This window comes from Passer domesticus, chromosome 2, assembly GCF_036417665.1.
Source record: "Passer domesticus isolate bPasDom1 chromosome 2, bPasDom1.hap1, whole genome shotgun sequence".
In the NCBI taxonomy this organism is placed as follows: domain Eukaryota; kingdom Metazoa; phylum Chordata; class Aves; order Passeriformes; family Passeridae; genus Passer; species Passer domesticus.
This window is the reverse complement of record NC_087475.1, coordinates 6,173,632-6,199,425: the sequence shown is the minus strand read 5'-3', so window position 1 is coordinate 6,199,425 and position 25,794 is coordinate 6,173,632. Positions and strand designations below refer to the sequence as shown.

The window sequence follows — 25,794 nt, the reverse complement described above, 5'->3', positions numbered from 1 at the left end:
CCATCTTTTTTCCCCTGTGTTTACACAAGGGAAGTTTTTTAATACCATCTTAATAGCATTTTTAATTAACCACAAATATACATAAATAACAGATTTCCAGAAGCCTGATGAGGCTAGCAATCTAAAATAACAATGTAATTAATTCCTACCAGGAAGCATTCTCTATACACTGCCCTTCTTGGTCAAACAGAATGACAGAGTAAATTTGGTTAAAGGCAGGGAGAGGGGGAAAGAAACCAAGTCAAACAGAAGAGCGTGGGGCTGAGGAGACAAAAATACTCATGACCAAAGGGTGACACAGCATGGGTGTTTTATGAATCTTGCAGAGCCCAGGGAGCAGCCTGTCCATGCTCCTCCCCACGGCCACCCCACTGTGACAGGCAGAGAAATCCTCACCAGACCCCTCAGCCTGGCCAGCCCAGCCCAGCCTGACTGAAGCAGGTGCTGGCTATTTTTGTGTCCAAACTGCAGTTTACATCTGCCCTGTTCTCAAGTTCAAAGGGAGAAGCAGCCACAGCAACCCCCTCTGGGAAGGCAGGGGGACGAAGGCTCAGCCATGGAGGAAGAGGGGCTGTGGATGAGCCCTGGAGTGCTCTGCAGGAATGGGCTGCTCCAACCATCATAAAGCAGCACCTGGCTGATGCTGCACAGCCTGTGAGATGCCCAAAGGGGCTGAGCCCTCATCCCCCTGCACCACACACCCACCCCTGACAGCACCAGGGCAGGGGGGTGAGCCTGGGCTGATCCCAGGGTTTGTGGATGCTGAAATGTCTGCACATAAATAAAGAAGCCTGGCACTGAATTCCTACATTTCAAAGGGCACTGAAGTAATAATCTAATCTTAAACTGATTTACAAGTGTTAGCTGATTCACCAGTTCACTCTCACACTACAGATCACAAAGTTCCCTATTTGGAACAGAATCAAGTGGCCAGGTATGTGCAAGGAATTGTGTCCACAGCAGCTCATCTGCAAATTGAGCATGACTTGAAAATCCACTTCAAGTAAGTCATCCTCCTGCTACGAAAATCTCAGCTTCTAGGACTAGAGACCTTTCAGAAGATTATTAATTCCCTCATCTCACAGTTAAAAGGATGCCAGAATTACTATATCCCAGACTGTAACTGAAGCCATTCAGTGAAAGCAGATTTCCCATCAAGGGACCATCTTTTCAGTGAGATCCATTACATATCTCAGGGTCTGGTTGAAGTATCCTATTTTTTTTTCCCCGTAAACACAAGAGCTGAACAGTCTTCTAACCTTCAACATCATAAATGCCCATCTTCTACAGCTGCAGTAATTAAACCAACTTCTCATTCCATTACCCACATTGAGTCTCTTCCTCAGCATCTGCTCTATTCCCACACTGCACTCCTCAATCTAACCAAGATAAGCTATTTTCTAAGATCAGCTGACTTGTCTGTCCCTCAAGACATCACTGGAGCCAAAAGGATTCTGAGCAGATATGATGCATCTTGCTAAAAATCCAAAAGGTCTCTTTTAAAGGGGGGGAAAAAAAAGTAGACGTCAATGCCAGTGGTTATTTTTAGCATGCGAGTTGTTCTATATTTATTCCTTTATGTCTTTCTAAAAGAAGCACAATCTCTGATGAAGCATTACCATAAAATACACCCTACTGGGAAGTCTGCTTTATGACTCCTGACTACTGAGCACTGCAACAAGTACATCACACCACCCATTCAACCACACAGGATTAAGGGCACACACACAACAATGCTTCCTCAGCTTCAAAGACAGGCTTAAAGCAACCCAAACCCAAAAACCAACCCGTCCACACAGGAAGCAAACTCCTCAGTTTAATCTGTCATTCTGATCAGATGCCACTCTTCAGACTCAAGCTTAAAAACTGCCACTTTTAAGTATTTCTAATTGTCTAACCCCCCAAAAAGCCATCAAGACACCTTGTGAGTTACCTGTTAAAAACAACACAAACCACAGCCCCAAACTCCAGGACACACCACACTGCAGCAAACCCTTAAATCAGCAGGAACAGCAGCAGCTCAGTTCATACAAATAAACTATAAAAGACAACTTAATTTCTTCCTTATCCTCTTCCCTTATAGCTTTTACCTTCTTTCCCTGAAGACTCCTGGCCCTCTATCTCCAATATATTTACCCCAACAACCTTGTGCCTCTGATCTTATGCAAATTAGCTGAAGATTTCTTTTCAAGGACAAGGTACAGTTAATCAAAGGTGTGGTGTGGCTTATTTGTGTGGGAAGTGATATATCAAGTGAACAGGAAAAGCAAAACTGTGTCAAGGAAGCTTCTGCTAGTTGCAGTAAACTTTCACTAAAAGAAGAAAATAGTTTAAGACAGGGTCTTACATTAACAAAACTGGGAAGAAAACTTGCTTTTTGAAGCTAACAGTATTTTAATTTGCTGCTCTAGAAAGACAGCTGTTATCTAGCCATGGCTATTTTAGATTTTTGCATTATGCCAGATCTCTCAACACACCCATTGGAACAGCAGGAGTTGGGATGGGATGGGGAAAGACAATACATACCTCTGTGTGTTAGCTTGAAATCTCTCTCTCCTCTGACCTTGAAGAACTCTGTTTTCCTTCCAGGTACTCCCTACCTATAAGACAGACATGTCCCATCACTCAGCCATGCCCTTTAAGTATTTTACCAACTGGCACTACCTACACATGGACAGCTCTCTGATCCCAGGGTAAACAACAGATGGCTGGGGGACTCCAGAGTATGAAACCATGCTCAGCACACACACTGGTATCAGATAAATAGGTTTGGTCAGTGGCAGGTTATTACAACCTTCATGCAGTGCAAATCACCCAAGTCACAGATTTTCCACAAGGTAAAAGTATGGATCTTCAAAAGAGTAATATGCTTTGGAAGTTAAAAACATACATGCCCTAATTACCTCAATCTCAGACTGACCTTTGTATATTTGTCTACAAAGACCTTGCACTACGTAACTGTTGCACTGTGGAAGCCAGAACGACTCCAGGTTAATTTAAAAACAAGCTCTTCTGAAAGCTTTTAACTGATCAAACCCACCTAACTCTGTCTTGTTGTGAAATATTTTCCCTGCTGGTTAAAATGTTTCCCATGCAACTGTGATTTCATTTTAGTCTTCTGCAGAAAACTGAAGACAAGAAAATATCTAGTTTGAATTCAAGGATCCTCTTGTCATAGCAACATAAAATTCACCAAAAAAGGCAATTCTCTCACTGTTTCTCCTCCTCTACTAATTAAAAAAAAAGTTTCTTTATCACTGTAAAGTACCCCAAAGCAAGAAAGTAGAAGCATGCAAAACCTTAGTGGGAAATCAGATGCTTTTTATCCTCTCTGATTATTAAAAACAAACAACAAAACACATACATTAAGGAAAATGAAGTTAGTTTTGCTTAAGGAAAGTTCATCTGTGGCAGAAGGAGCACATCTGATTTATTCTTATTTCCTAGATTAAATGCCATTTAGTTCACATGACAATTCTGAGGCAGTTTGTCTATCTTTTGTGAATTAAATAATCCCTTTTTCAGAATGGATTAAATTCCAGAATAAGCACGTCAAGAGAAGTTTGTTCAGAAACCTGCACTGCGAATGAAATGGGGTTTGCCTCTTTGCAATCTTCATTTTCCCCTATTATTTAATGCCCAAACTTAGCTGTTGTGTGGATTTTTTTAGTATTTGGGTGTCAAACTGACCACATACAACCTGTGCCCTGAAAGGCAGCACACAGCCAGGTATAACCCACTGTAATTAGAGCTGCTCACACGTCCTGCTCAGCTCCCTGATGAGCTCCTCTGAGCAGACATCCCCCAGGTCCCAGCTGGTTCCTCAACACAGGCCACAAACACAAAGCTGCCAAGGACACAAAAAACTGAGGGGGTCACTCCCTGGACCAGCCATGAGCACACAAGGGACAAAAATAACTTTTCAGAGGATTTAAGACTGCAACATGACCTCTGGCACCTGCCTCTGCTATGAGAAGGTGGGGAAAGCAACAAGGGAAGTCCAGCAAGAACACATCCAATCCCAGACACAGCCAGCATCAAAGGCAGCAACTAAACAGAGTAGCTCCCTTTGCACTTTTATAAGTAATGCACTTTTATATTTGATGTTAACCATCATTTCTGCAGCTCCCAATCCTTTGTGCTCTGCTTTGCCTTCCGCTGAGGCCTCTCCAGCCTCTTGTGTGTTCTTTCCTCAGTATTTGCCCTGCCTTCTGTCATCTTCCTCATCACTGCTGAACACCACCACTATTTTCAGCTTTATTTGGTATCATTCTGCTTCAAAATGTCCTTTCCCAAGACAAAGATGAGCACAGAAGCACGGTCTATTGGTTTATACTGCCTTCCAAATAAGCCTGGCCTAAATCCCCCATAGGCACGCTTGGGATATGGGACTGGTTATCCTAGTCCTAAAAACTCTAGGCACCACTGCCTTCCCTCAGCAGCTCCTTCCCTTGAGATGCCAACAGCTAACAGAGGTTTTGCTAAATTTGCCTTTCTCAGCCCAGCAAAGCAGAGACACCACTCCAAGTGAGGGGTCTCAATGCCCTGAAGCCCGCTCCCCTCGAGGTCTCCTCAAGGAAAGGGACAGGAGGCACGAACCTGGAAATGAAGAAGATCCAAAGGGTTGGAGGCCCAGCAAAAATGCTGTATAGGATAATCAAAAGGGACAAAAGGTGAGTGTATACACACATGTGCACACACAGGCGTGAACAAATGGGGAGGGTGGGTTAAGCAGATTCAGGATCCATCTCTTGCTTTTTATTCATCAGTGCTCATGGCACAAAGTTTTGTTCCCCTGTTCCACTATGTCCATTCCAAGATACTCATCACAACGGTTTTCCTCTGTGACAAGTGTCTTATAACAAGATGAGACCCATGCTGGGGACTCCAACTTTTTGGAGCAGATGTGTGAGGCCGAAATGACCTCCTCAGTGTCCACAGCAGATATTTGTATCCAGCCTTTTGTGCAGGCAGAACCAGGCAGAAGGTGCCACCTCCATCAGGCAAGGCATGAGGTCCTGGCCTGGAAATACCTTTCCATGGCCTGCAGTCAGCAGGAATAGCAAAGAACTGTCCCCAGTGTTTATTTGACAGTGGTCCTGGTCAAGGCACCAGGCTGGAGTCAATACTGCTCACGCTGCCTGGGGATACACAGAAGGAAAATAACCAGGTTACTTTGTTGAAAACTTCCATTACATGGTAAAAGGGTCTGGAAGACATCCTTGGGAACCTTGACCATAACTACACCTACCCCACATCAGCTTACAACTCCTAAGGACTGAGGCTCACAAGACTTTACAGATGACAGTCGCTCTCTTGAGCAAGGCCTGAGCTGCTGAAATTCCACTCAAGGATACCACAGGGTGGAAGAAGACTTTGACTGTGCCTCTTCTCACAGCAAAACCCTGTGCCTGCTCCTTATCATTTCACACATTGAGAGGAATGGCATCCAGCTGGATTGAGCTTCTTCATGGGGCCAGAGAAAAAGCAGCTGCAAAACTTGAGAGAAAGCTCCTTTCCTGTCTTCCTCAAACACCAGGATGTGCAGAAAGGTGAGAGCCTGGTCTTTTGGGTGAGCTTCTGGAGAGCTGATGGTGAAAAACACCCAGCCCCTGACACCACCCTCATCTCAGAAACCAAGTGAGGATTCAGGCAGCCAGTTCCATAGGTCACTCAAGGGAGCAGGAAGAGAAATAAAGTTTGTTCCCACAAGGGGCTTACACAGACACCACTGTCAGGGAAATGACACTCTAGCTTCATCCCTGTGAAGTGGGGAAGAGGATAATTTGACACTTCCTGGAGCAACAGTCCAAGGAACAGAGATCCAGGGGACAGGTTTCCTCCAGAGAGCTCTGCAGCACATGCACAGGAAGGACAGTCAAGGGACTAGGATACCTCAAATGTAAAGAACATGAACAGGACAAAGCAAGTAAAACAAATCTGCTCTCCTGGCCTGCTCATACTGCACTGCACATGGGATCAAAGCAGACACAGCCACTCAGCTCCACTGGCAAAGGGATCCTCTCCTGTATGGAGAAAAATCCCCAGAGAACAGCTCCAAAATCCCAGCCAAAGCCCAGCATTGGCATTGAGGAGAAGAGAAGACTTCTGCTAAAAAGCATTGTGAGAATTATGTGCCATACTGCAGTACAGTTCTGTTCCTGGGGGTTTGTTTGTCTCTATAAACTTTTGCTTCAGATAGACAGGTAAATTTAATTTTTTTTAATCTTCCTTACAATATGTACCTTTCTCACTGTGGTTATAATCGCCACAGCTACTAGAAAAAAAAACAGGGATTAGCAAGTCTGTTTGAACTACTGATAACGACAGAAAAGCACACCACATAGTCCTTTGATTTCCAGTTTGAGCAATATCCTGAGTCTGAACACTTCACATGGGTGTATTTTCCCCCTTTCCTCCTCCAAGCACGACATTCAAACACCCAGAGGTTATCACACACAGAGCCAGTATTAAGCAGCCTCTCAGGATATGAATGCCATGGGCTCAGGGCAGATTGCTGTAGTCTTTTTCTTCTTCAGTGGACTCTGTGCTGATTCACAAGGCACATGAAGAGCTCCAGGCAAGGGCAGGACTCCACTTTGGCACGCACCCTGCCAGGCAATGCAGCCACTGCTACTCCAAGTTCTGCTCTTAAGCTTGACCAGTGCTGCTACAAGAGAGGCCAGAAGGCCAAATTTGGCCAAAACAAGTTAGGGGGTAACCTAATAGAGTCTAAGCAGGGTGGATGACAAGGGGCCAATCCTTACAATCATTTTTTTTACTTTTTTTTTTTTTTACAGAGTTGTCTTCTTGTGTCCCAGACCAGCCAGAGCACTGCAGCAAGTACCACCATCAAGTGCTTCATTGAACCACTGCTCTCCAAACATCTCCCTTCCACAGCTTGCCATGAAGCATCACCCACTCCCACTGCTTCAGACATGCTCTGAAGATGTCTCCTACCCTGAGCTTCCCTGTCTCCACCATTCTGGATACTCATCCAGAACCTACAGAAAGGAGAAAACAAAGGAGAGAGGGAAGGTTTCCTTACATCCAGGCTCATCCCGACATGAGGAGCAATATTTTAACTCAAGTGTGTGTGGGAAATCCCAAATCTTTATGAATATATTAGAGACGGAAAGAATTTTTCAGTAATCTGTTGTTCTTTGCTTTCTCTGCTCCTGCTCTCTATATAATAAATGTTGGCCTACTCTCCAGCCAGAAGCACTGAGCCACTGAAATCTGAGAGAAAGCAGATCTCTCATGCACTCACTTTATTGGCACCTAGATGTAAATCCTCAGTGGTGGCTCCCCAGTTAGAGAAGAACCAGCTGCAGAACAAAATAAATATATCTCTTTATCAGGTAGTTCACTTCTCTTACTGGGGTTGGACAACAGAGAACAGCCAATCTGGGGAGACAGGGATAAAAGGAATAAAAATGGTCAGTGTAGGGAACAAACTAAGCAGATCTGGCAGCTGCCTGCAAAAGGGGACAGAAACAGTTCTACTTCCAAATAGGATAACAGGACCCTCAGAAACACACAGGATAAATCCTTACCAGAGCTGTACACTCATACCTAGTGCCATCCATTCCTGTTCATGTCTGGACAATACTCTGAAGCCTGGGGAAAGGACTAATTTGAGCACAGCTCTTCACTGGGCTGATGAATCAGCTCTCCAGTGTGCATTCTCCTTAGGGAGAAAAGGGAGAACTGGCAGAGGACAGCACTGCAGAAGACAGCAATACAAGGAAACAGCTGCTGAATTTGATGCAGAAGCAGCCCATCGTGTGGGGAACATTTTGGTGCAGTGTTCTTGGCCAAAATCCTCATCCCCAGCCGAGCACATCCTCCAGCATGAAAGGAACAAGCACATTCCTTTAGGAAATTCACAGGCGTTCCAACTCCAAAGTGCTGGCACAGCAAAACCCAAGGCTCTTGGTACTGCACATGCAAGTAATAACAAGACAGAAAATATTCTGCAACACATGGCAAATATCAAGGGAAACACATATCCATGATTCTGTCCTTAGAAGGACTGCAGTTGTGTGCACCCAAAAGTGATGAGCTTGTCACATGCCCACATCTGTATTTCTTGAAACCTGTACAAGTTTGAGGATGGTTTATACAGCACCTTGAGGTCCACTGGCCTTAAGTCTGTACTGTTAACTTCACTCACTAACCTTTCATAAAGTTAAATGCAAAATGAACTTCAAGTCTTTTCTATAAAATTATTTTGTAAAATGCTTAAAAATCCTCAGAATAAAACAAGAGTATGAAGCACCAGGTAGGGCCTCTATACCCTATACATGCTCACTTCCATAGGCAAAAACATCTTCAGGAGGGGCTTCTACAGGTAAGGGATGCAGAATCAGCAGTTCAATTTCCTCCTCTCCATGCAGAGGCAAAAACCATCCCTGGAAGTGTTCAAGGCCAGGTTGGATGGAGTCCTGAGCAACCTGGTCTAGTGGAAGGTGTCCTTGCTCATGGCAGGGGTGTAGGAATGAGATGATCTTCAAGGTCCCCTTCCAACCCCTCCCATTCCATGATGCTATTGATGATTCTGTGAAGCACGTAACAGAAAATTACAACTGCAAATGTACACGTGCTCCAAGGGTTCTTCGCACAACTCAATCTGTTCCACCAAGCAATTTTTATACTTTGAGGAACAGAAGTGGGTTTATATTCCTGTGCCAGACTGACTGGTCCTCTCCTTTTTCCTTGGAAGTAAAAAAAAACAACCCTTCTCTCAATTCTCTCAGCACAGAGATAAGGATCTAACTTCAGAGAACTGCAAGTAACTCGACCTTTTAATTTTTCCTAATGCCTCACATGTGTCCCATCAGTAGCAGAGTAACGTTTTCCTTATTTGTTCTTTTCCTGCACAGAAGAAAAGAGCTTTCAGTCTGTGTGAAAGACGATGCCTTGGGCACTCCCCATGGGTCTCTTATTGTTCACTGTAACTTATTTCTCCTGCTGGAAACTGGAGACTCATTCACCAGATTTCTCTGGTGACAGGTATAATAAGAGACAAGCAGATAACTTCTACTGCATCTCTGGACACCTGTTCTGAAAGGGTTTTCTGTTCCTGCACGCTGTTATTTGAACACATATTTGACCTTTCCAAGGCAAGCACCAGTTTTCCACAGAAAAGCCTTGGTCTGACTGAAGGGTGGTAAAAATCCACTTGTTCTCCTCAAATATCTTCCAGCTCTGCCTTCATGAACTGAGAAACCAATAGCCTCAAGGACTTCTTTCCAGTCCTGAAAAACACAGGGCTTAAAGCAAACAGGGCCACACTGTTGTAATACAAATACAACTGTGGCACTGCCTATCAGGATTGTAAAAATACAGAGTCCAGTGAAGGAGTCCTGCTGGTTTTTTAATGAGTTTTTTTCCGTATGACCAAAAGGTCTATTTTCCCCAAAAAAAGTCTTGACAGGGACCTGGAAAAGCAAAGCAGCAGATTTTAAAAAAAAAATTCTAAATGCTGAGCCACTGAAAACTTAGGGAGGGCTCTACAAGCACAGCAAATTCCTGAGCCTGGTGAGACTCAGGACTTGAGATGATTGCTGCCTCCAAAGTCAGCCTGAAGAGTAGAACCATAAAAACAGTCTTCTAGTATTCACTCAATGGCTTTCAAACCAGTCAGTAACTCTACTCAAAAGGCATAAAAATTAGGTCCTGAAGAAATGGTGAAGAGGAAAACATGCACATGAGGTTTTGGGACAGATCTTGAGTGAGGGGAGGAAGAGCATATAAAGACAACTCCATCAGAGAGGCAGGAGAAGCAATGGGAGTGAACAAAGATGCTGGATGAAACTAAAAATCAAAGAGGTCACAAGCCACATACTTCAGCAAAGACCAGCATCCCCTGGAACAACTTCCAGAGGGTCAGGATTTTTTGTAACCAAAAAAATTTTAAATCAAGTTTGGAAGCTTCCCTTGGAGAGAAATTACAGTTTGCACACAGATTTATGAGATGTGGGTTCATACCTGGGATAATTCCTACACCCTCTAATTTTGGCTTGTGACTTGAGAAGCCAAGGGGGGGCTCTGCAAAGGGATCAGGGAATGAAAAACGGGAAGGAAAAGAAAGTAAGAGAAAGTACAGAAAGAGATACAGAAGGAAACAAAGAAACCATACTGATAATGAGGAAGAATGAGTAAAAGCAGCCTAAAAAGATAAACTAAAAGTATGTATGCAATAAGTGGATTTCTTTTAGTAGAAGATGTGTGGGAGAAAATAAATGGAATAAGATAAAACAATTCTGTGCAGGAAACAGTTCTGCAGGGCAAGCAGGGGCCATGAGGGAAAATATGACAACTTTATTTGCTTTTTCTCTCAGATCACTGAGTATTTCAAAGACAACTTTTCCAAGCACACCAGAGACAGGGAGCCTGGGTCCATCTGGCCATGCAACACACTGACCAGAGTTGAGCTGAGCAGGCAGTACACAATCCCACATGACAATAAGCCAGAAAAATGCTACATATTCACCCTGACTCTTCTGGGTGACAAATCCCCTGTTCCAAGCAAAATGTTGGAGCAGATGCTCTTGTAAACTCACTTGATTCCTCTCCACGCTGCCCTGATCAATGCAGCTGTTGTTCATTTACTTTTTTTAAGCTCCATGACAAGGGAAAGCAGCGAAACTTTACCTGGACAGCAGCTCTGGGGGGGATCAGATGTGTGCAGGCATTGTGATCTATGCAGAGGGAAAGGGGACACCAGGAACAGGGACACAAAAGCAAGGGACTGCCCAGCCAGGCTCTTTCTACTGCCTTCTTTAAGCAACAGCTACAGGATCCAGTAACAACAACCAAATTAAAAGGGTTTGCCACATCATGGTGTGAGTTCAGGTCTTTATAGTCAAGAGCAGCTCAGGTGGAAAACTGTGCAGGACAGATCAAAACATCCTGACTGATTCATTAGGCACAGAGGCTTCAAAGCAGCCTGGTTTGTCTCGTTTACAGCTCTATCAATGAAACCAATCAGCCTCCCTGAACACAGCAAGAAAGTTTATTTAGGGCAGCACAGCAGGCTCCTCTCACCTCTGCCAGGCACAGGATGATGGCAACTTCCAAGGGGTGCTGGAAGGGATGAATTCCCTCACCAAGATCCAAGTCTACTCCTCTCTTTACTCTAAAAATCACACCCAGCAAAACACACAACAGAAACTTCCAAGTGGATAAACAGTGCATAAAAGCTAATGGCAGCTGAGCCCTGTCTTAGGCAGAAAATGCACACAGCATCATATGCATACAAAAAGCCACAGGCAAAAACTAACTTGGGGAAAATAAATCTGCTAGAAGTCTAAGGGAAGTAAAAACAGGCAGCTTTACCACATCCTCTTTTACTTCCACCTATATGTTTCATCCACTGAGGAAAACAAAACAAACAAAAAAAGACCCCAAAAGTCAAAAACCCTTGCAATATGCAGAGATATAAAACAAAAACATGTTTTGCCTCCCATCAATCCTACCCTGGATCAGCTCAGTGAGCCTCACAGTGCACGGGGTGGTGCCAAGCAGCATTCAGTCTGGAGGCATCAGAAGAAACAGAAAAAGCCCTGCTCATGTACAGCTAGACTTGAACAACTCCAGAGTGACTCAAGGAGAAGGGAATAATTATTCCTGAGCACTACAGACAGCTGGCAATTTACTCACACCACATGCAGAAAGACTTTTGAGCATTCAGCAGCGCAGTCAAAGAGATTTATTCCTTCTTGTGTGTGCCTTCTCTTCCTGTGCTTCCAGTCTCTCTGCTCTTGGGAGCTCCATTATTTGTGGTAAAGTGTATTCCTTTTTAATCTACCTACTGTTTTCCAGATTCATTTCACAGCATGGATTTTAAAGTTTTAAAATCAAAGACAAAGAAGAAAAGAAATCACAACATTTGACCATAGGAAACTAACACTACCCAAATAAGCAAGTTGGGGTTGTTTTCCCCTTTCTCTGTATAAAATTTCTAAACACAAAGAAAGGCAGTGGGGAAAAAAAAAAAAAGATAAATGAACAATCAAATTCCAAAATAACAGATTTCTCCTTGTCATTTAAATTTGACAGATCTGGGTCCTGCAGTAAGACTGACTGCCTTCAAGCTCCACCAAAAAGACTCAACTGCATCCACATACCAGTAGTCTGTTTTCACACCTCCTTGTCAGCCTGAGTACAGGGTTAGGCTTTCCCTGATTCTTACTTTCCAGGTGCCACAAGAGGCTAAAATGGAACAGTAGAGTCACTTCCTACACAAAGAAATTAAAAAGAAGTCAAGTGCCTCTCTATATCCATCACATTCATTTATTTCCATATAGGAAGCACAAGATGTTTCCTTGTTATCCTCAGAGGGAACAGAAATACACAAGTAAATCCTAAGTGGATGAGAAATTTAAAAAGTTAGTGTTGTTCCAGGAATATGGAATCCATAAAACAGTATTAGTAACTAAATGTTAAAATATCTACTGGCACATAGAAAACAGAATTCCATGCTGACAGGGCATCCCAAGTATAGCACATTCAGTAGTAAATAGCTTAAGACCACATATTCACTCCAGAGGTGACATGTAAGGGAATTGCAGTGACAGGACAAAGAGTAACCAGTACAAACTGAAAGAGGAAAAATTTAGGTTAGATATTAGGCAGAAATTCATTCCTGTGAGGGTGGTCAGACACTGGGAACAGGTTGCCCAGGAAGGTTGTGGATGCCCTGGAAGTGTTCAAAGCCAGGCTGGATGGTGCTTGGAACAAGCTGGCTCCAGGTGTCCCTGCCCATGGCAGGAGGGTTTGGAACAAGACCATCTTTAAGGTCCCTTCCAACCACTGGACATTCCACGATTCTGTGATTACAGCTTTTCTTTAACAAGTTCCCAGCTTCACTTTGCCCTCCAGCACAACCATCACCTTGAAATATCAAATCCCAAACCACATCCAGCAAGCTGAGAAACGAGGCTGCCCCACTCTTCCCACCAAAGACCTGCATGACTTAAAATGAAACTATACAGACCTATATAAGAGGAGTCATAACAAAATGTGGCAGAGATCCACAGGAACCACCCCTGGCTTACCCACTGCAGGGAAAGCTGCTCCAGGAGAGAGGAATTCAGGCACAGCCAGAATTCCTGGCCTCAGCAACACCTTCTGCTCACACAGCTCACCTCAGCTTCAGTGCCCCAGAGGGATGGCCAGCTCCACGTTCATGCCCTCTCCTAAATCCAGGGGTCTTTCTCCAAGGGGTCTTTCCCCACTGTATCCCCGGCACGAGGCTGGCCAGGTGTGTTTGCCCACCCTGCCACCTCCAGATGTGTCCAGCTGCAGGTCAGAAGATGAGGGAGGCCGTGCTGGGAGGGCCCTGTGTGGCAGGGCAGGCTCAGGGAGAGCAGCCAGCGTGCTCTGACCACACCTCAAACCACCCCTCACGTCCTTCACCGGCCCCGCTGCAATCTCATGTTGCTTAAAATATAAATACCCCTTGGAAAAGGCACACAACCAGGGTAAAGGGCACAGGTAAGGCAAACACACAGCTGCCCTCTGGACCTCTGATGGGTTTTTTTTTTTTACGGTCACAAGGAGGGGTTATGATTCCTCACGAGTGCATTTTGCCAAGAGCCAGAATTGGCTTTTCAACCCCGTGTCCTGCCCTGACCACAGCGCTGCAGGCTCTGCTGTCACCTCCTTCCTGACCTAAATCCAAACTTTACCAGCCCTGCTGCCAGTGATTTGTCACACCACAAAGCAGCATTTCATTACAACCCCCAAACATCATTTGAAATCTTTAGAAAGCACGAACTACATATTACTTACCCATTACAATTCTAGAACACACTGCTGTGAGACTTTTTCAATGTACATACTGGCAAGCAGAATATATTTTGACCCATATTCAAAGTAGTGGCTGTACTTTAGACAAAGAAAATTAGGTAAAAATAAGCAGAATGCCTTCTGAAATAAATCACATCAACCACTACTGCAACGAGCATTTGATGCACTTCAAAGGAAAGAAATGTTTACTTTCAGCAGTGCAATAACCTGGATTTTAACTTGTGCCCATCTCTCTAGTGACCATCATTTTAAATGCTGGTCACTAGAGATGGGCATGAGTTACTGATCTACAGGGAAGGTTTCTAGTTACTAATTTCTAGGTTTAAAGCTCTGCTTAGCAATTGATTGTTAAAAACAGCTAACTTGGTTCCTGTTTTTCTCTTGGATATAGGGACAAAACTAAGAGAAAAGGAATCTATATGTAAACTGCCCCCCCCCCCCAAAACTTCTCCCCTTCCCTTCTATGCTTTGCCTCCCAGAAGGGTATTCAAAAATAGGAAATACTTACTCAAAATACGAAACAACTGAATCTATACAGACCTATCTAAGAGGAGTCATAACAAAACCAGAGTCTTTGTGACCAAGTAACCCGCACTGCCTTAACATCTGAGAGGTCTTTTCAGACAAAAAGAACAACAACATTCAGAGACTCCTTGAACCTTAACCCAGTTTCTCCTGCTATCTACGCTCATCTTTCTTTCCACAGCTCAGGATGGTTGTCATATTTTTTGCTCTAAGGCAGTTTGCAACAACAGCCCCCTCTGTAAGTCCAAGTCACTCTTTAGGAATGGTAATAAAATTAAAAATAAAAAGTCACTTCATTCAGGAATCCTGAAATCAAAAGGACTTAAACATTTATCAGTGTTATCCTCTGGATAACAGAGGATTGGAAAGCACAAAGGTGCAAGTCATTTTTGCTAGGGAATGACTTCTCTCTTCACAGGACAAATATTTTTCCAAAGCTGCTAATCCCTGGAATTGTTTTATTTTGTTTCTTCAGACTATCACAGCTATCACAAAGCTATCACACAGTGTTTAATTTGGAAGCAGTGTGTTAAAAGACAATGGGAAAGTAGGGGGGGTGGGGGGAATCTCACCATACCAATCACTACCTTATTCCTTCTGCCTTGATCATAGCAGAGGAATTTTATTTCACTGAAATGGGAATAACACTGGGGGCTAGAAACAGGGGAGACAGCAAGCAGACACTTTATAGGCATTGCTCAGCTGCCTATAAACTGTTTAATGCATAATAAAAAACTTGATCACAACAATAATGACAATACCAAGGCTTACAGCACTTGCAGTTCCATAAGTATCTATCTTTCAAGGCAGAGTACTCCTATGCACCTGCATTTTTGCCATGTCCCTTTATTACAGATTACTCAGAGACCTTCATTTCAGAGTGGATTTCAAGTCCTATAGCCATGAAATCACATCTTCAGGACAGTCAAATAATCTCAAACTGAATTAATGCACTGACCTGTGGGTGTATTTGCATATTGGAACTTAAAGCATTTGGCTTTGAACACACACAGGGAGGCAGGGAGATGAAAAGATGGCTGAGGTTTGAGGATAATGCTTCTAGGTTAAAGGGCAGAGAAAAGTCACTCCTTGAACTTCTAACCAACGTTTATGGAAGAGATCTGGGTTTCTAAACATAGCACCAAGAGATGTTTTTAGATGTTTCCAACACACATCCACACAGGACTGGCAGATGCCACACTGGACCATTGGGAAACCAGTGCCCTTTGAGAGTGGTGGCTCCAGGCCAGGAGAAATACCACAAACTACCTAAAGGGAGATGCTCAGCCAGACAAGCTGTGCCACAAGTCTCTACAACATTTAATTAAAGCAGAGATAACAGTTTAAACCAGCCTGGTCCCTCCATCCTGTTGCCTTCCAGACAGTTCATTTGGTGGATGGGCACATGATTTCAGTGTGCAGGAAAAAAGCTGCTGTCTCAGTGTGAATATTTTTTATATTTTGCCTGGTATCAGTCTGTCTGAATAAACTTCTGAGAATAGTGAGCACAAGAGAAGGAGCACATAATAAAAACCTGAGATGCACAGGAGGAAAATAGAAGGCAACAACAGGAAAGGTCTAGGCTTTCACAACACATCAAGAGATTTATAACACTATGTCCCTCTATTACTTTGAGAGAGATCGTGGCAGTTTCTCTCTCTCTTCAAAAAAAAGAAAATCAATCAAGCTCCAATATGAACAAGCATACATTATGAACTCAAATCCCCACCAGATTTTAAATATCAGACATTATAGATATTAACTACCTGATATGCACACTTCATGCTTTTGGAAAGTGTTTTCTAACCTCACAGAGCCATCCTGCTCTCCAAGGCCACAATGATTGCTAATGGAAACCACCATGATATGGTGAACAAAGCTGACATCTTGTAGACTCCAAATACTCTGCCTTAATTTACTTGAATGCTTTATAAGTTTACTCTGCTCAGTGGCAAGAACTTTAAATCTCAAGCATATGTTAGCAATGAAACAGGTCAAAACAAAATATGTCCATTTCTGATCTACAGAAAAACACTATGCCAAGAGGAAATGGTTTTGTTCCCCTTTGGGCTTCATTACTTTCCCCAACACATTTGTCTTAGTCAAAAGTACATTTAATACAAAACAGAAATTAATGTTCCGAAGTCTGAAATGAAACCTTGTCAGGAAAGCAAATCACTGCCAGTGGGAAGGACCACGTAAAAATTAGTTTGAACACTCCAATTTCTTCTGACTTCTGTTGTGAGCAATGCCCAGCAACCAAAACACGCCCATACAAAAAGAATCAGCCCTGACTGAAATTTGATTTTTGTCCCGATTACATTCCTCCTCCCAAAATAATCTCTCATTAAAGAACTAAAAAAGCAGCAGTCGAGAACTGGCCAACATAACCAAAATCTTTAGTGGTTAGCACAGCCCCTTCCACATGCAGAAACTCTCACTTCCATCACAAGAACTGCAAAGCTGTCTGTGATAAGTTAACAACTGAACAAGTTTCAAGATAGGATTTCCACATAAATTAGGACTGCGTCCAGACCCGAGGCAGAAAACTAGGACTCTCAAAAAAAGGAAGAGATAACGGATCTTAAAAAATGGGCAGGAGCTCTTAAATGGCTGTAGGAGCCCTCCATGGAGCAGGCTGAGCCTCTTGGCCTCTGACAAAGCAGCACCAAGCCCTGGTGGGACACGGGGGAAGAAGCAGCAGAAACAACTTCATGAGTTCCTAGTGGAGAAAATAAAGAATTTGACAAACAGCACATTCAGGATGTGACAGATCCCAAGGAAGCAAGGCCAGCAGAGATGTGCCACGGGAATTCAGAATAAGACAGGCAACAGCAGTCCCAGAAAGCAACAGGTTGGACAGATGATGCTGCACAGGCCCCACAGCATCTCCCTGGCACATTCCTCTCCTCCAAGCCAGACCATCCCTAGACCCGCTGGCTTAGTTCACAGCTGAAAAAACAGCAGTGGCTGCCCAAAAGTGGACCTGCTACATTCAGGCTGCCTACAGATGAACTTGGCAGAGAACAGCAGCCCCCACCCCAGGGCAACATGAATGTTAAATCCGAGAAAAAACAGAAATAAAGGCCATTTTCCACCCCCTTCATGCTCCTTATCTTTCCCCCACACACAACTTGTGCCAAAAAATGGTCAGGGGTGCATGAACAGGAAAGAAACCTGAAGAAAACCTGATCTGAGTATACTGGAAGCATAAAAATGAAGCCCACGAAGATGAAATGTTGCCAGTACAATTACTGCATCTGTCATGCTGTGCAGCATTAAACTTACCTGCTTGTTACTGTGATCTGGCAACTGATTCTAAATGCCTAAAAAAGGGCCCTGACAAAACCCACAATAGGTGGGATGAAACAAGGAAGAGAAGGAGTAGGATGTGAACAAGAGAAAATTATACCAAGATAAGTTGGAGATGCACAATTTCACCTGTCTGAGAAGATCCACCCCTCTCTAGAAGACATACAAGTTAAAATTCCAAGCAAAAAGGCTCAGTGCAGGGGAAAAAAAAAGAAGTTTGTAATCAGGTTGTATTTTCTTGATGCTGCTGGAACTTGTTAAACACCACTGCTGTCAGCCAGACACCCCTGCAGAGAGGACCTGTATCAGTGTAGTGGGGATTTTAATTTGTGTAACAACTGTTTGCAGGTTTAGAAGCACACAGCTAATGAGGACTCACTGGCTATCCACAGCAAATATGTACTGTGGAGTGCAGGTAACTGGCTTTCTGCTGCTCACACCCTCTCTCATACATGTAATTCCACCAGATTTGTGAACTCCAAACACTACATCATCTGCAAAACAGAGTCTTCCAAGGTGGAGGGTCCATTTACCTCTCAATAACATCCAAAATGCTTCCAGTGGACAGAACCCCATCTGAATGTTGTTAATTAAGGCAGGAACACAGCAGGGCGCCCCTCTCAGAGCATCTGGTATTTTGAAAACCTGCAAATTACAGATTCCCCCAAGAGCTACTGAGTTATTCAATGGAAGTTCAGTTTCTCTTAGTCCTGCCTGCCCTATGTGGGCCCCATAGCCAGCAGCAGAAGACTGAATCTCCTTGTGGTCAGGAGCCAAGCTGTGCCTCATTTACACTAGAAATACACACATTTTTGATGCTTTATTGATACACAGCTGATGAGAGCTCAGCACTGCCAAGGTGACATGCTGGTCATGGCTGGGAAGAAGCTCCAAGAACAAGATGCTCCACTTGCACTTCCTTGCATGGAGCATCCCAGACCGCCCGTGTTTTACCAACACACAGAGACCACATGTCCTGCCAAATAATTTTAGGCTCACCACGCACCAAAGGAATCAATTCAGGAAGATGGATGGTATTTCTTTTCAGCTCACACAGAGTGACAGACCATCACAGTCCATAAATTTTCTGGTACTTCATCTCAGCTGCTTGCTAGCGAAGCGTTCGCAGGTGCAGGGAGCCAGGAACTTGACTCAGATTTTAATTCAGTGCTTATGGTTCTGCAAAACTCCTTCAGCACCCACCAGCTTCGTGCAGTGGCTGCAATACCAAAAAGGCAAGCAGGACTGTGCTGTAGAGAGAACCAGCACCTGCATTTAAATTCTGTGGGCACTTACCCGGCCTTTCAGCTTTTGTTTAGTGAGCTCCATGCATTCCTGGTAGTTACAACTCTCCTTTGGCTGGCCATCAGGAATTCATTGTGCCACAGAAACTCACTGAGAGCCCAAAGGCTGAAAAAAACAGCAAGCTGAAGGCACCATGGTGGTTCTGGTGCACCTGTTTTGAGGCTGATCTCTAAGGTCACCACCTTCAAGGCTTTGCTCCAGGTTCTCCATGGAACACACACGGATTGCCAGTGAATTGCTTCACGTTCTCAGAGAGGAAGGTAACAAGCAGCCCCTATCTGAAAGGAGCACTTGACAGCAAAGCAAAAATACCAGTTATCCTTCCAGGGTCATTTGATCTGACAGTCAGTGCTGGAATTCACAGCACGTGAGGCTCCAGGAGTGGAGCAGGGCTGGAACACAAGTCTCTCCCAATATAAAATTTCAGACTGTGCAGCTAAAGGAGATTTCCATAAGTCACCTAACCCAGCTGTCCCCAACCTTTGACAGCAAAGCTTCTCCATCACCTTTTACTTCTCTTCATCATGACTACTAATTTCTTCCCCCACCCCCTCCTAGCTTTTTATTTTTTTGCACAGCAACACAAGGGATGAGCAGGGAAGGCCAGAGCTCACATTCTTTGGAATGCCCTGCCAAACACCAAACCCCAACTCTTCTCCAGCATCTGCCAAGATCTTTTCTTTTTGAGTTCCTTCCGGCAACATCAATTTTACAACTCCTGCTTGGCAACAGAAAGCTTCTTCCAAAGTTTTGCAGCTCTCCATTCTGCATCTTAAATCCCTAACTTGTGCTCTCTACAGTTCACTTCCTTCTGCTCCTGCAGCAGGCTTTCAGGTGTTCTCTACGAATAACAATCTTGATACTTTAAACCTTCCCTTTATTCATGTTTTCTAGACATCTCTGAATTTTTTTTCCCACTCAGTTTTTCTCACAGCTTGGTCCACAGGAAAAGGTGCCTTCAGCTGCATGCCACAGTCCAGCTCATGCCAAGGAGAACCATTTTGCAAGTGTGTGTGTGTCTGTGCACCCTCATATGGGGTGCTTTCATTTTTCCTTTTGGAGTCACAGAGAAAGGAAGGGTTTGGGGTTCTTGGACATCTTGACACACATGAAAACTGCTAATTGGAAGCACTGCATTTTTGGTTACTATCAAAACAGATATCTGGTAGGAATACAAGACAGCCTAGAGCTTTTTTCCCCTTTAGAAGTTTTGCCAACCTTGCTGTGTTAATGAACAGCACTGATGAAAAGCCTCCAGAGTAAATACAGAGGCACAAATGAATGTAGGCAATGGTATCACCAAAAACTGAGGCTGTTGTGATTAATTTTATTCTAAGAGAGGGTTCAAGAGTACCAGCAGACTCCTACATTCCAGACTAAATGGCAATGCCACTATAAATGATGGTGCCAACCATTTTATTCCAGTGTTGGTATTCCTACTGCACTGGGGAAGAGCAAGGAGCAAATTAATCAGGAGGGAGCCAGTTTTATCTGCTCAGTGACAAAATCCTCCTACCCATGAGAACTCCACCACTCCACACACTGAATCAGGCAGAAACCTCAAAAGAGAGGAAGGAACATGGCTCTGTCTCCTCTTTAGGGATCCAGGAGAATTAATGCTGGCCAACAAGAAAGGACAGGCCTGTGAGAGGAATGGGGAGGGTAGGGGAGAAAGGAGAAAAACAAAGTTGGTTATTTTAGGTCACCCAGTAAAACCAAGGCATGTGTGCAATGCTGCAAGGTTCACATTTAGAACTAAATTCATGAGGTTCAGAAAGGCAGCTTACAAACACCACAGCATGCCTCAGCCATTCTTAATGCTTTTTGGCCTGAACCCATCGCTTTAAAAGCCAGCAATTTTTTTTTTTAACCAAGCCCATCCCTCCCACATACCTCCCTGCCACAGGGCAGTGATACAACAGACATTTCTCTCCAAATTAAATCCACTCCTTGAATGAAGAGGGTCAGGAGGATGAGGGCACTACACTTTAAAAAAGGGCATTAAAAAATAATTATGCTAAACCATGTATCAGCACAAATTAAAGAGAGACAGCAAAATGCCTGCTTTCAGCTTGCTTAAACATTCAATTAAAAAAAGCCATCTAGGCAAGATTTTATTAAAATAAATCAACAGAGGAAATGCCTGTTAAAACGATGTGAAACCACATTATTTTGGATGTTCTTTCACTGAGAAAGAAGTTTTCATTGCCATTATCAACCCAATCATGTTCTCAAAGGATGTGCCTTCCTTCACAGCAGCAATGGTGTGAAGAGCAACCCGTGCTAGTTTCATATGCCATGCCAAGTGCAGTAAAGCTTCTGCTGGCTTCCCTGGTAGAAAACCACATCCTCCTCCTCTCTCAGGCCCAGCAAGCCAAGTTACCCACAGATAACCCCTCACAGCAGTTTATAGCTTCCTTTGGGAGCCATCAGGACAGGTGCAGAATTGGAAGAGTGTAGAAGGATGTAAAAGTACAGCCTTTGCCCCCTTCAGTGCCTTGAAGGAAAAGCAAAGGTTCAACCTCCAGACCAGATCTACCAACAAACACTGAGATCACTGCAGAAATAGAAAATGTTTAAGGTTCAGGACTTTAAAAAAAATTATGAAATACAAACAGTGCAAGACAAAACAAAGGTAAGAAAGGATTATACCACTTGCTTTTGCTGTAGAGAAAGGTAAATGCTCATTACCTGAATGAAGTAAGGCTCACAGTGGGTTGCATACAGCAGCCCTGTTTTTTCAAAGATCAACAGTGTCTACCTGGTTTTTACTGTGAAGTGTAACTGAGGTGATGTTGTGAGTGCCCCAGGACTCACCACCACCACTTGGGTCAGCTCTTGCTCTCCAGCACGATATTGCCTCTGAAAAGCCAACACACCACTCCAGCAGTGCATTGGAATACACCAGAAAAAACCCATAGTACACAGACGAAAATGAAATTTCTCCTCACTGGAAAGTTGTTGGTAAAAGGTTCAAAGTTAAAAAAACAGAGGTACCATCAAGAGGGTTTTGGTATAGACAGAGCTGCACCCAGGAGAGCAGTAAACATCTTACACCATAAACACACATTTTTAATGGACAGGTCTTCATTCTGAGACTCTATGCTCCAAAAACCTTTACCATAAATCATGGTCCTCAATTCACAGCTACAGCTGCAGCAGACAAGCTGAAGCAATGACATTTTATCAAATTTTTAAAGGTGAAGCTGAATGCCTTTTCTGGAGGCTGAGCAGGACCCAGGCAGCAAACAAGCCTGTCTGTAGCAGGTCAGAGCCAAGGTCCACCCTCCTCATGACACATCCTGGCACCAGACAGCCTCTGATGGGCAGGGAAGAGCAGGGGACCAGGGCAAGCACACTGTGACCCTGCTGCTGCTGCCCAACATCCAGGGATCTGCAGCCAAGGCACTTCTGCTGCTGCCCTCTAAGCTCAGTTCAAGGCACCACTGCTGTTAGGCTGCAAACTCAGTCTTTGCAAATCATGCAGAGAGCTCACTGAGTGCTTTCTAATGAATATTTGGGCAGGAAAGCTTGAAAGGAGTCAGCAGTGTTTGGCAGCAATAGGTGTTGTACCAACACAGAAGACGCTGGGGAAAAATGCAGCTGGAGTGTTAGGCCAGCCAGTTCAGCTTCCACTGACAGAAACAACTCAACTTGAGACAAAAAAAAAAGCAATATGAGTTAGTCAAAGTACATGCTATTTCAGATTAAGCCATCTCAATTCCTAAAAGATGACATAAACAACATCCTTGCTACACTGCTAGCTAAATATGATCTGTTTTCAAGTTGTTGTCCTCTCCACAAGTAAGAGCAATACCACAGGCAAATTCAATGAGAAAACCATTTACAAGTTTCAGAAGAGTTAGTTGTGAGCCCAGATGCAAAAAGGCATGGCCCTCTCCCTTTGCCATGGGGTGGCCAGGAAAGCAAAAGACCAGATAAAAACCTCAAAACACAAAAGCCACCTCACACCTATGATCCCAGTGATGATATTTCACCGAAAATCTGCAATCTGGTCCAAAGTTCCATTGCTACTTTTACATTTAGCCAAATGTACTTTACAAACAAAGCAAGTTAACAAAAAAAAAACCCAAAAAACCAAACTCAAATAGAGAGGAAACTCCTGTGCTCCCTAGGAAAAGAGGGGCTCCAACTCTCTGTGCTATGAGTAACCACAGGAAGCTGTCTGAGGAACCAGAGGCACCACCTCTGCTGTGACCACCAGAAGGAAAAAAAACATTGCTCAGGGGTTGATTTGGGTCACAGCCTCTTTGCTGACCTCAGGAAATGAAAACATTTCTTTCCCTTTCACTTCAGCCCTCTTATAATTCAAACCTGGCTAGCTACATAGTTAATAACCCAAGGGCCGTCAGCATCAGGGAGATGCAAGAGGAGAAAACTGAGCTCAGACACACTGGTAAGGAGATCAAGAGTTCAGAAAGGTGTTTGGAGCAAGCAGCCCACAGAAAAGAAGACACTGTGCAGCATAACCTTGGGTCAGTCAACCACAGCTGGGAGAGGAGCTCTTGCATTAGACACTAAAAATGTGTCAAACACAGAGTTGCACGTTCCTCAGATGGGAGAACAACATCCACACTGAAACCTGCTGGAAGGTTACCCACCTACCAAATAAACTGATTATGGTTGTATTATTTAGCATCATGTCAGCTGGTATCAAAACTTGGGTCCATAAGCAGTGTAGCCCCTATCACCACCAGGAACATGAGAGCTGACCTAGCAAGAGAAGACTGAAAACTGCTAACACTAAAGCATGATATGAATTATGTCAAGAGGAAAGACAGGCTTCTTTTGAACCAGCACATAAATCACACATTTCCTCCATCGTGTTCCTCTGAAAAGACCAAATCTGCATTTGAAGTACCGACAACTTTGAATCTCCAGGGGGGAAAAAAAGCGTTCTTTGTGCAGAGTCAAGCTTCGGGGAATCTTGCAGCAGTAATTACAGACACTGCCTCCCCAAGCCATCTGCTGTGGCATTTATAACTCCTGGAGGGGCAGCAGGCAGAGCTGGTGGAGGAGAAGAGGAGACACAAGCATCTGAGCAGCCACAGCCAGGCTGCACAGGAAAGCTGTGACACTGCTCTGACCCAAACAGAGCTGATGTCCTGCTTATCCAGACCTCCTCCAGCTGGCAGATACAGCTGGTGCTCGTGCAGCAGAGGGAACAGTGGGATCTGCACGCTCCTTGGATCAAAGGAAATCAGGAGACCACCCTCAAGTCACACTAAGCAAGCCCAGGCTGGCAAGGCTCCAGTGGGAAGTGTCTGGCCAGAATCTAATGCCACAAATGAGGGAACCTGGGTTGCTCAGACTGCCTCCACATCACAACTTTCACATTCAGGTGGACATTCCAGATCACAGCACAGCCAAGAGCTCCACACACCTCTCCTCCAAGAAGTGATGCCAGTGACAGGGTCAGAATAATTTAGAACGAGCTAAATCCATCCTTTATCAGGACATGCACACCACCCTGACCTACCCATCCTCATGCTGATGACCACAGCACCTGCAGATTGTTTCCATCAGCACAGATACAGACAGAAGAGGCAGCAGGACAGGCTCACCCACCCTGGGCTCCCATGAGCAGGAGTTCCAGCAGCAGGGCAAAGCCCCGGGCACGCTGCAAATTCCACTTTCTCAGCACAGCTGGAGACAATGCCGATTAATTGTTTTGCCATCCATACAAAATTACTACAATACTCACTTCATAGGGTTGTCACAAGGATTATTTAACATCTCTGAAGAGCTTTGAAGAAGGAACAGTGGCTATTGTTCTCAGTGCCACAGACTTGGGAACTATCTCACATGAATTTTGCATGACTGTGCATGTGTGACAGTTGCAGCACCAATAGATTATTTTTCTTCACCAAAAAAAACCCACCTCACAGTAGCTCATTTACTCTGCATTTTAATCAGAAATGCATTTTGTTTTGCTTGTTAATATATCCTAAATAGAGATCAACTTTGACTATTTAATTAATAGATTCAGGTGCTGTTTCTAGTCTCTCTTAATTAAGGGAAACACCGTGTTTTCTACAAAGAACTCAGTTTAGGCTGTCAGGGCTTCTAGCAAGCACACTATAATTACCTAAGCAATGCTAACACACACGAACAACAAGAGGAGAAGAAAAGGAACTAAAAATGTCACCGAAATCTCATTTCATTTACAGAAAATGAGAAAGCCTGCATGGAGAAGAGCTGCTACAGAGTCCAATGTCACACTGCTTACGCCTGACCATTAAGTAGCTCTCAGCATTGATATAAAACATTGTAGCAGTTTAAATAGGTTTGGTTTTTTTCCCCCTGAATACACAGGAGCTGTTGGATTCTAAACACACTGTTCTGCAATACACTGGGATCCACCTCATTGGTATGGAAAACTTTTACCATTTCAGTCCAAATGTATAAAGAATCTATACGCCTTTTCTTTCTCATAAAATACAGGGAAATCAACATCTACTTCAAGGATAAGCATTTTCTTTTATTTATTTATTTTTTTCTGAGCACTCTGAAACTCCAGCAGTTATCACACAATTAGGCAACAAGGTTGCAACCCAGGGCCAATTTTGGCAGAGAAAACTACGGATTTCCACTACACCAAGCTTCAAATGATCTTTCAACTCTTTGGGACAAAAACCACATCTTTTGTTTGGAAAGTAAACACCACGTTATACTGCAAGATAAATGACAGTATTGAGACCAGTCAGCACACCAGCTTTCATTCCCCATCCAAGAGGGAACAGAAAGCTTGGTCTCTTTATTTCATGCGGGCTCTCTACAGAGGAACTGACACCTATGGGTGCACAAAAAATG

The 25,794-nt window shown here is 43.9% G+C and overlaps 1 protein-coding gene across 5 annotated transcripts in view; it reads right to left on the bottom strand.

Annotated features, from left to right (window-relative positions):
- AGPAT3 (1-acylglycerol-3-phosphate O-acyltransferase 3) overlaps positions 1-25,794 on the bottom strand; it is an 85,068-nt gene that overhangs the window by 54,646 nt on the left and 4,628 nt on the right. For 2 of the 5 annotated variants that reach the window (XM_064407000.1, XM_064406992.1), the window contains exon 2: positions 2,527-2,600. The exons of 2 other annotated variants lie outside the window; for them this stretch is intronic. The gene's annotated coding sequence lies outside the window, so the exon portion shown is untranslated. Of the gene's footprint in view, positions 1-2,526; positions 2,601-4,599; positions 4,768-25,794 lie in introns of those variants that run through there. One more of the 5 variants, XM_064406986.1, reaches the window with a different exon arrangement.